Here is an 11,921-nt window from a genome sequence, read left to right on the forward strand (position 1 = left end):
TTAGAAAATGGAGTGGTTCCCTTTGATTAGTCTCTTTCTAAAGATAACTACTGCTATCAATTTGTTGTGTATTCTTCCAATCATTTTCTACGTATTTGTATACAAAAGTTTAAATTCACAGACTATATATATATATATATATATATATATATATATATGTGTGTACATATACGTTTATATATATACATACATGTATTTATACACATAAATATGTAGAATTATATATTCATAAATATATGTATAATATATTTATGTTGCTGTGTTTTATGGTGAGTTTACTCCTTTTTTCTTTATAAATTCTAATATATGGTGCATGCCATTCTGTACTTCCCTTTTTTCCCCCTGTGACATTGTATTTAATAGTCTGGACATAAAATTGTTAATTTAGGTTTGTCCTAATGATGGAAGCTTCCAATTATTTATTATTACAAATAATTTTCACGATTACAAAATCAGTCCTATACGTGACTCTTTGTAAACACATACAAGTGTTTTTCCAGACTGTAGACATGTAGAAGAAGAATTCACAGGGTTTTGGATTAGTGGATTTTAAAATTTTGATGGATATTGTCAAATTTTGCTCCATGTACTGTACAATTGGTACAATGCTCAGCAGTATGCATAAGAATCTCTTTCTTCTGTAAAACTGCCAACACTTTATAATCAAATTTTAAATTTTTACTAATCTGATGAGTAAAAGATAGTGTCTCTTTTTGTTTTAAATTCCAGAACATTTACTTGTTGCCAGCTCTGTTGCTTCCAGAATTCAGGAACACTTGAAATCAAAGTCCTGTTAGGACTCTTATCAGCCTGTATTAGGGATGTGGCAAAGCAAGGGGATGACAGCGTTTAGGAAATCAAGGCAAGGTGAAAGAGGAAAGTGCAGACATAAGAATAATCTGGGCCTGGAAGGTGCACTTAAAACCTTGAGTTCAAGGCAGATGGTAGGGATGAGAGATGGGAATCTGTGATCACACAGAGAAGTTGAGTTGGCTGTTTCCTTCCCCCGATCATTAATGAGATCCAGTCTCGTTCCCCTTCCATTTCTTAATTTCCAGGCAGGTCCTTTGAGAGACAGTGAAAGTGCTAAGAAGTCTCCCACGTGGGAGTCCCTGAATGAGGCAGGTGAGGACATTGGCTCAGTACCTGGAGGCACCCAGGCAGGCCTAATAGCTTGAGGGATGGAATGAATAAGGGTGAAAATTTTATCCCATGCTTAATGACCATTTTTATCTTTTTAATGCACTTTCTGTGTCATATCTTTTACCCATTTTTCTATTGTTTTTTTAAACTTCATTCCACCCATTTTTAAGAGTTTTTCATATATTAAGGATAGTTACACTACGTTGCAATATTTTCTTCCAGTGTCCATTGTTTTTTGAATGTGTTTATGGGTTTTGTTTTTTGTTTTTGTTTTGCTATGGAAGTTTTAAAATTTTTATCTAGTCACACTTCTTAACCTTATATTTTATGGTCTCTGGATTTTTAATCATAGTTAGAAAACCCTTTCTACTCCCAGGTTATAAAGGAACTCACCTATGTTTTCTTTTAGTACTTATTCTGTTTCTGCTTCCCTTTTTCCTTTTTTTTACATTTAGATTTTTGATACACTTGGAATTTATTCTTGAGTGTAGTCTGAGGTACGTATTTAATTTTGTCATTTTCTAAGCAGCAAACCTGTAGTCCAGCACATTTTATTTAAAACATATATTTTCCCCTCAGTGATATGTGATGTCACCTTTATCGTATACAAAATTTTCATATGCATATGGATCTATTTCTGTTTGTTTGTTCACCTTGTTCATGCTCTGCGCTTATGTTGCTTTAGTTACAGAGACTTTATAATATATTTTAATATCTCGTAAGACTAGGCATCCTTCATAGGTTTCTGTTTGAGTTTTGTCCTGGCTGGCCTGTTTGCTTTTTCATATGAACTTTAGTATCAACTTGTCTAGCTCCATAATATCTTATAAGTATTTTTACTAGGATTGCATCATCTTTATAAATCATTTAGAGAAAACAGATATCTTTTATGATGCTGAGTCATCCTAACCCAAGAACAAGAAATGTCTTTAAATTTCTTCAAATATATCTTAACATTTTCCAGCAGTGGTTTAAAATTTTTCTTTAACCTATAAAGGTTTTTGCATATTTTAAAATTTTGTTTCTAAGTATTTAATCTTCTTTCTTGCTATTGAAAGAGGGATTTTTCTCTACCATTATGTCCTGTAACTGGTTATTGTTTAAATATATAAAGATTATTAATTTCCATATATTAATTTTGTATCTAACTGAATACATCATCAATACCTTGCTGAAATCTTTGAGTAAGTTTTATAATTGATATGCTAGAGTTTTCTAGGTATACAAAAATATTGTCTGCAAATAGAGGTAGCTTTACATTTTTAAATCAATTTTTATGTCTCTAATGGATTTTTCTTGTCTAATTAATTGCATTGGCTAATGATACCAGTACAAAGTAGAATACGGTAAAGATTGTGGACATTTTTGCTTTGTGCTTGGTCTGAGTAGAAATATCTTAAGGGTTTATTTTTGAAGTAATTTTAACTTAGGTTTATATATTTAATCATGTTAAGGGAGTATCTATCAATCCTGTTTTCTTGATTTTTTTTGTCAGAAATGGGTGTCAACTTTTGTCAAATGATTTTTCAGCATCTATGGAGATAATTGCATGTTTTATTCCTTAGATCTATTAATATAGTATATTATGTTAAGGTTTTCTAATACTAAACCAACCTTGCATTGTAATAAATCCCACCTGATCATGATGTGTTATGTCTTTAATGTGGTGTTTGTTGTATCCTCTTTACTAATATTTTATTTAGTATTTTGAATTAGTATTTATAAGTGATATTGCTTTGTAATTATTTCACACTGTCTATCAAGTTCAGTTATATTTGCTATACAAAAATAATTAGGAAGTTTCCTTTAATTTGTAGTGCCCTGGAACAATTTATGGAACATTGGGGCTATCTCTGGTATTTGAGCATTTCTTAGAATGCTGTGAAACCACCTGGTCTATGCTTCTGTGGCATGGTTCCTTGATGACTTTTGCAATTTCTCCTACTGAAATTAGCCTGTTTAAGCTTTCATTTTAAAATGACATTGCTTTTACTTATCTCTGTTCCATTAGTAAGTTATTCAGTTTATTGGGGTTTTAAATATATTTGCATAGAGCTCTGCAAAGTAACCTCTTATACTTTCTAAAATTTCTTGTTTCATGTTTGCCTCTTGTCATTTCTTATATTTTTCTTCTCATTTTCCTCCTTGATCAAATTATCCCATGGTCTGTCTATTTCGTTAAGTTTTTCAACATTATGTCTAATCTGTTTCTCTAAATCATTAATTTTGCTTTTATCATTATTATTTTTCGGTTATGCATTCTTTTTGCTTGTTTTGTTTTTTTAAGCTTGGAATTTAATTTATTTGAATTATTTTGTGTTTAATACTATGAACTTTCCTCTGATCATTGTTTTAAATGTATGCCATAGATTATGATATGTAATGTTATCATTATTTCAGTTTTTATTTTCTCTTTCATCCAAGAGCTATTTAGTAGAAAATTTTATTGATATTTTTAGGTAAAAGGGTCTTTAACATTTTTTTAAAATAATTTCTAGTTTTATTGCATAATTGTTGGAGAGCACTGTTTATAACATTTCTACTTTATAGAATTTACTAGTGTCAACTTTATAACCTAATATATGATCAATAATTGTTAGAATTTGATTGATATATTTTGTTCCAATGGTATATTGAGAAGATCTAGTTTTTAGTATTAAGGTATAACATTTGATATATACCCATGAAATCTACTTGATGTTTTATGTTGTTTAGATCTTTAATATCAATACCTGCTTTTGTCCACTTAATCAGTCTTTTTTTTTTTTAAGATTTTTATTGGGGAATTGGGGGGGATGGGAATAGTGCTGGGGAATTGGGAGAAGGGGAAGAGACAAGTTGCTGTCGTTTTGTTCTTCAGTCTAGTTGTGGAGGACGTTGCTTCACTGGCCCAAGTTGGCACCATCATTGCGCTCTTCTCTGGCGAGGCAGATCAGTCGCCGGCTTCTGGACGGCCACTCACTGCGGCTCCTGGCCCCTCACACTGGCTGCTGGCTACACACAGTAGCTCATGGCAACTGCAGCAGGGGCTGCAGCCTACGCCGTCGCCTGCGACTCACGGCAGCCCAGCCCCAGGTTGAGATGCTGTTCAGCATCTAGCTGTAGAGGGCAGTGTCACTGGCCCTCATATGTGGGATCCAAACTGGGGACCTCTGGTGTCCCAAGCCAGTTCTTAACCATCGCGCCACTCGGATGGCCCCACTTAATCTGTCTTATACTGTGAACGGTATGTTAAAATTTCCTATCATTAGCTTATATCTGTTTCTTGGTATCTTGAGTGCTTTTGGCTTTATAAAAGTCATTGCCATGTTATTTGTTGCATAGATATTCATACATGTCATATCTTTTTGTAAATTTGGCTCAAAAGTTAAATGTGCATTTCTATACAGAAGTTCATTTTTGTATAAATAAATAGGGAAAGTTATTCTTACAATTTTTAAATTAATAATTTAAAATACAATATAGAAATAGAGAATTACCACTGGGCACACATCACAATAATAACTTTTGCACGCAAGACACACCAATGAATATTAAAATGAGTGGGTAAAAATTTGAGAATAAATACAATTTGCATAGTTTCAAAGTATTTCTTTCAGGATACTTATATTAACTACAAAACAAAAGAGTAACTTTCCAGAGGAGAAACTCAGCAGACACCATCTTAATCAAGTAACTAAAATTAACATCACCAGTAATAAGATATAACAACATTATAAATCCCTTGAAAAACAGAAATACAATACCATTTTTCTGGAGGAACAGACTACAAAATAACTGATTAGTACTCTTCAAAAGGTGTCAAAGTCATGAAAGAAAAAAAAAAGACTGGGATACTTACAATTAAATGCGATGTAAGATCCCAGATTATATCCTGTAACAGGAAAAGGACATTAGTGGAAAAAATGGTGGAATTCAAATAAAGTCTGTAGTTTAGTTAATAATATATTTCCAATGTTAATTTTCTGTTCTTGTTAATTTTACTGTGGTTATATAAGATGTTAACATGAGAGGCAGTATATTGAGGAATAAAAGAAAAAACACTGTATTTTTAAGAGACTTTTTAAAAAAAGAACAGTTTTAGATTTACAAAAAATTGAGCAAGTAATATAGAGGGTTCCCATATGCCCCCGCACCTCCCTGCCACAGTTTCCCCTATCAGCTTACATTAGTGTGTTACATTTGTTACAATTAATGAACCAATATTGATGCATTACTGTTAACTAACATCCATACTTTACATTTACTTTTGGTTTTTGTGTTGTATAAGTTTTGACAAATACATATGTAATGTGTCCACCATTGCAGTATCATACAGAATAGTTTCATTGCCCTAAAAATCCCATATGTCCCACCTGTTCATCCCTCTCTCTCTTCCCCACTTCCCAACCCTGGCAACCACTCATCATTTTAGTGCCTCTATAGTTTTGCCTTTTCTAGGATGTCATATAGTCTTCAGTTGTAGAATGTCATACAGTATACAGTCTTTTCAGACTGATTTCGGTCACTTAGCAATAAACGTTTAAGCTTCCATGCCTTTTTGTGACTTAATAGCTCGTTTCTTTTTATCACTGAATCATATTCCATTGTGTGGAGGCACTACAGCTTGATTTTCCATTCACCTATTGAAGGGCCCTCCATTGCTTCTAACTTTTGGCAATTATGAATAAAACTAATAAAATATTTGTGTGCAGGTTTTTCTGTGGATATAATTTTTCAGTTCAGTTGGGTAAATACCTAAGAGTATAATTGTTTGGTCATATGGTAAGACTATGTTTAGTTTTATTAAGAAACTGCCAAACTGTCTTCCAAAATGACTATACCGTTTTGCATTCCCTCCAGCAATGAATGAGAGTTTCTGGTAATCTACATCCTTGTCAGCATTTGGTGTTGTCAGTGTTTTGGATTCTAGCCAGTCTAGTAGGCGTGTAGTGGTATCTCATTGTTGTGATTTGCATTTCCCTGATGGCATGTGATGTTCAGCATCTTTTCATATGCTTATTTTCCATCTTACAAATTTTTTTTGGTGAGGTATTTGGGTGTCTATTCAGGTCTTTTGCCCACTTTTTAATTGGGTTATTTTCTTACTATTGAGTTTTAAGAGTTCTTTGTATATTTTGGATACAAGTCCTTAATCAAATATGTGTTTAGCAAATATTTTATGACCATCTCTGACTTTTCTTTTTCTTTTTTTTTTTTTACCTTATCTCTTAAAGATGAATATTTCCACAAAGAGCAGAGATCAGCAGAATTATCAAATCTGCCCTCTTTGGCTATACTGTGTACATTGATATATGTCCCTATAAACATTAGAATTTTATTTTAAGTTGAGTTAGATATTTTTACAGAGCCATAATGAGCAGAACCTTTTTGTTGTCCTTAGAAAGAACCTTATTTAGCATTAGGATCCAATTTAAGAAAATGCTATATCCATAGTTGTTTAACAGTTTCTCTACTTACCATCTCTTCAGTTTATAAAAGGGTGAGAATGATGTCAGTGTTGTGGATTTTTCAGTAACGATTATGTCTACCTTTGTTACTCTTTTATTATCCAAAGCCTGATCATGCCAAGTTTATCTTTTCCCTAAGATTCAAGCCATCCATCTTTCTTTTCTGCCTGTCTCAGAACTATTTCATCCAGCCCAAAGAAGTCATTGGCTCACTAGTTGCAACACATCATAGGTCTTTTTAAATAAATAAAACGTACTTGTGCCCTATGTTTCCATTGTTGGATGAAGGAGCCCTGTGACAAAACCACCAATTAAGTAAGTTGGTATTTCAAACACACATTTTTCTTTGGCACTGCATGTTGGGGGGAGGTACGGAAAGTTTTCCTCTATCAGCGGGTTAGATCAGATGAATAAGGTTGTACATCAGCCAGAAATAGACTTTGTTTATCACACCTTATACTTTTGTTTAAAATTAGTTTCAGTCAGATTCCAGTAGAATCTGATTTGGGGTGGACAGTTGCTCCAAGTAGTCTTACAAGCCTAGGTTTGTTCCAAGGCTGTGAGCCATTCCTCAGGATAGATCGCTCTCTAGATAGGCCCTAGCCTCAGGGTTGAATTTCAGGCAGGCAATTATAAGAGTTCATAACTCATTTACTAGCTATGAGAATTTGATTATCAAAAAGGACCTCTTCTACATTGTAAAATTACGATCTTTACAAGCTACTTCCTTGTAGTAAACACAATTTATATTTTTGAATACTTACATGTACCAAGAAATGTGCTAGGTGCTGAACTGGGATAGAGTGGTGAATTTATTCCTATTCTTGAGAAGGCTGCCTGGGAGGTAGTAAGAGATCTGCAATTAGCCATGCAGTGGTTCTGCTACTTCAAGTCCTTATTTATTAGGTATGTGACTTTTCCCAAGTTATGAACATTTTAAACTTCAGTTCTCTGTTATTTAAAATGGAATAATATAGGGGCGGCCGGTTAGCTCAGGTGGTTAGAGCGCAGGCTTTTGTAACACCAAGGTTGCCGGTTCGATTCCCACATGGGCCAGTGAACTGCATGTGCCCTCCATAACTAGATTGAAAAGAATGACTTGACTTGGAGCTGATGAGTCCTGGAAAAACACAGTGTTCTCCAATAAGTTTTAAAAAAAAAGAAATAATGTATAACAATATATTAATATTGTTAATAATTCTATTACTCTAATTATTATAATTATATTAAATTATGTTCATAATATAATTTAATATTATAATTTAGTAATTATATTAGTATATGTAAAATAAAATAAAGATAATAACCCTTATGGGGTCTCAGTAAGGAGTAAATAAAATAGTGTTTGTAAAATTTATAAACAATAATATTTGTAAAGCATTTAATATAGTGGTGGGCACACATCCAACACTCAATAACACTTAGCCATTGTGATGGAGATTACAGTCTTGTTGAAACAATAATAAACACAGTTGTTAAATAAGAAACCCATGATACCTGCCAAAAGATGTGATAAGGTGATTATTTCTATAAGACTTCAAAGCAGGAAAAATAGATGTGAATAAGAGTAGCTTGAAAAAGCTTAGTTGAAAGTTCCTGTGCCTGTAATCGTGTCTTATTCATAGCTTTCCTCCTCCTATGTCAGGACACTTAGCACATAAAATGTGATCAATGAACATTGGCCCTTTGAGTGATTTAGGATTTGAGTTAGGAATCCCAGAGGTAGTTAGGACTTGCACAGGTAAGATGAGAGGATACGATCTTGGTGGAGCAGAAATGGAACAAAGACACAAATGCAGAAACAAGAGTGGCACGCCTGCTGGTAACCATGACTACAGTAGCCACTGCTTGCCCACGTACGGTGGCAGCAAGTGATCTGAGAAAGCCCAGGAAGAGATGGCGAGCCCTGGCAAAGGCATAAGTTCGTGGATGGGTAGTAGGAACTTAATTTTATGGGCATTGGGTGATTAATGAAAGCAACTGAGCAGAGAAGCAATCTTAATAAAATGATAGTTAAGAAAAGTAACCTCTCATAGCTGTGCAGAATTATTAAAAGGTAAGGCTATAGGGAAAACTTATTACTCACATGCAAGACAATGAGAACTCCAGTGATAAATAGGAGATAGTAAAGGGGAAAACTTGCAATGCTGAAGGTTATCTACAGACACTATTTCATTTAACTTTCAGCTCATTTCACGGATGAGGAAATTGAGGCTCAGAGAGACTATTAGTATGTCATGGACCCAAAATTCAAAGACAGGATTCCTACACTCCAAGGCATGCTCTTTTTGATAGGCCTTAATAATTGATTGACTGAAATATTTGGGGAGAAATTTAAGATGATTTTGAATTGATTGTGTATATATGGAAAAATGGTAACAGTTACTGAGAAGAGAACCAGTTTGAGAAAGATCATGAATTTAGCTGTCATATTGAATTTGAAGCAACAGTGGGAATACAGTGCCAATACGCATAAAATAATTAGAGACATGGGTCTGTCTGAAGCTTCAAGGACAAATCAGGGCTGAACATCAACATTGGGAAGTCAATGGAAATAATGGTATATCCTAGGCGCAAGAAAGGGAAGCCTTAGAACAGAGTCAGGAAAATTCTAAGGCCCGGATTAGAATTGGAGCCAGTGAAGAACACAAAAGATGAAATAAACAATAATAATAAAAAATGTAACAAATGAGATGAGACATGTGCAAGTAGATTTTTCTTGTTTCTTTTTTTTTTTTTTGAAATTAGGGTCCATCAAATGCCACAGAGCTAAGTTTCAGGTATGTATTTGATAGACACGTGTAGATAGAAAGGAGGGAGTCAAAGGTGAATGAAAGATAAGGGGCAGAGTGAGCAGGGCGCAAAGGCAAGTCTGGGGGTGGGAAGACCTGGACTGTAGCACCAGCTCTGTCATTCTGTGACCTTAGTGAAATCACCAAACATCTCCAGGCCTCGGTTAACAAATTTGTGAAACTAGAGCTTTAGTCAAGGAGATTTCCATAAGGTCACTCTCAGTGTGGAAAGAATTCAAAGGCTGTGGAAGCTCCAAGGAAAACAGATGTTGTTTCCAACTGGAGAAGGGAGGGAAACGGAGAGGACTGCAGAATGACGTACCAAAGAGCTCTCAGAAGTCGTCTGTTGTCCGCCCCTGTACAGATGAAGCACAGAAGCATTTCATCAGGTAATGACAACAGTGGTGTCCTTCAGTCCTTCCGTTGGATGTCACTAAAGCAAGTCAGACTTTAGCCTCATGACCAACCTAGGAGTGCAGAAGCCTGAGTTAAATCCTAGCTATGCTACTTACTAACTGTAACCTCCCTGTTTCAGTTCCTACATTTATAAATTGAGGATACTATCAGCACCTACATCACAAGGTTGCTGTACTGAGGATAAGAGATGATGCTTTTAAGTTCTTAGTGACGTGGGCATTACACAAAATGTTCAATATATGTTAGCCATTGTTCTTTTCCTAAAGAGCCGATGTTAGACCATAGTTGGGGAGTGGGAGAATCCCCCCCCCACCCTTTTTTTAGTTCTTATGGCTGAATAATTAAACAATAAAATTGATAAAAGACGATTAACAGGAGAAAAAACAATGTAATACGTGTGCACGGGAGTATCACAACATGATGCTCAAAACATAAAATGAGGCTCAAAGAAATGATCAAACCAAGCACCTTTTTATACTGCGTAGACAAAGAAACAATAAATTTGTGAGCAATTGACCAAACAAAAGAAGTTGTGTTCACTATAAAGGCATCTAAGCAAGGTTTGGGTATTCATTAATAAGGTATTAAAAACACAGTAAAATAGAAACGAGACAATAAGATTTGATTACACAGACTTCTTGGCTTGAGTTAACTCTAGTGACAAGGGGTGTCTTCCAAGTGCCAGGAGGACACTTTTCACATGGGAGATTTATTTCCTGCATTGGAGGATACACGGGAGGGTCAAGGTGCCCTTCTGGAACTAGCTGCTTGTCAACTAACTTGAATTCAAAGTGATCAATATGCCAATGTGGGATATTTTAGGGTGGCCTGTCTTGGGCCCCCATGCCATCTATTCCTGACTTTGAGAGGTCCCACTATGGTGAGACACTGAACTAGATTACAAGACTTAGGTTTGATTTCTGGCTTTGTATTTAGTTAGTTGCTTAATTTTGTGGATGGGCTCTGTGTTGGGGCACCCCTTTAACACTTAGCCAGGCTGTTTACAACTCTGCCTAGCCCTTCACTTCCTGTTTGCACCAAGTTTATAGGTCATCCAATAGTAATGTGTAGGGTTTTCTCAGTTCTTTTCTGAGTCCGTCCTGTCCTAGGCATGTGCGTGGCTTTCTAAATTCCCCAGTATGCATGACCATTTGTGAATTGCCCTAATTTCCCACAGAAACCCTCTCCCTGGCTTTGCCTCCTTGTCTTTAGGTGGTCTCTTGTGGCAGATCTCAACTCTTGGACCTAGGTGGCTGCAGGTTTTTCTGATCTCCTTACAGTATTTGCAAGGATTGCCCACCATCTGTATTTATTTTCTCCCTAAACAGCACTAATCAGAAAATGCCTGAGGGCTGTTGTAAGGATCAAGTATGGGAATATGTTAAGACTTCCACAAAAGATAATGCAGAGGAAACCTTATTTTAGAAAAAATGTACTTGTTTTGTGAGCCACGTCACAGTTATATCAGAAGGGTTTTTATTTATTTAAATTGAGGTAACATTGGTTAAGAACATTATGCAAGGTTCAGGTGTACAATATTATAATTTGGTATCTGTATACATTATGCATGCTCACCAATAGCCTAGTTTCCATCCATCACCATATATTTGACCCCCTTTACATATTTTGTCCCCCCCACCCACTTTCCCTTCTGGTAACCATTATTCTGTTATCTGTATCTGTGAGTTTGTTTTGTCTGTTCATTTCTTTCTTGTTTTATATCCCATATGAGTGAAATCATACTGTTTTTGCCCTTTTCGATCTGTATTATTTCACTTAGCATAATACCCTCAAGATCCATCCATGTTGTCACAAATGACAATATTTTCTTTTTTATGGCTGAGTAGTATTCCACTGTATATATCACATCTTTATCCATTCATCTGTCATTGGACACTTAGGTTGTTTCCTTATCTTGGCCATCGTAAATAGTGCTGCAGTGAATGCAGGAGGGTATATCTTTCTGAGTTAGTGTTTTTATATTCTTTGGATAAATACTCAGAAGTGGTAATGCTGGGCAATAAGGTAGTTCTATTCTTTAACTTTTTGAGGAATCTCCATACTGTTTTCCATAGTGGATCACCAATTTACGAGGGTTCCTTTTCTCCTCATCTTCTCC

Source organism: Hipposideros armiger, unplaced genomic scaffold, assembly GCF_001890085.2.
Source record: "Hipposideros armiger isolate ML-2016 unplaced genomic scaffold, ASM189008v1 scaffold_579, whole genome shotgun sequence".
NCBI lineage: Eukaryota > Metazoa > Chordata > Mammalia > Chiroptera > Hipposideridae > Hipposideros > Hipposideros armiger.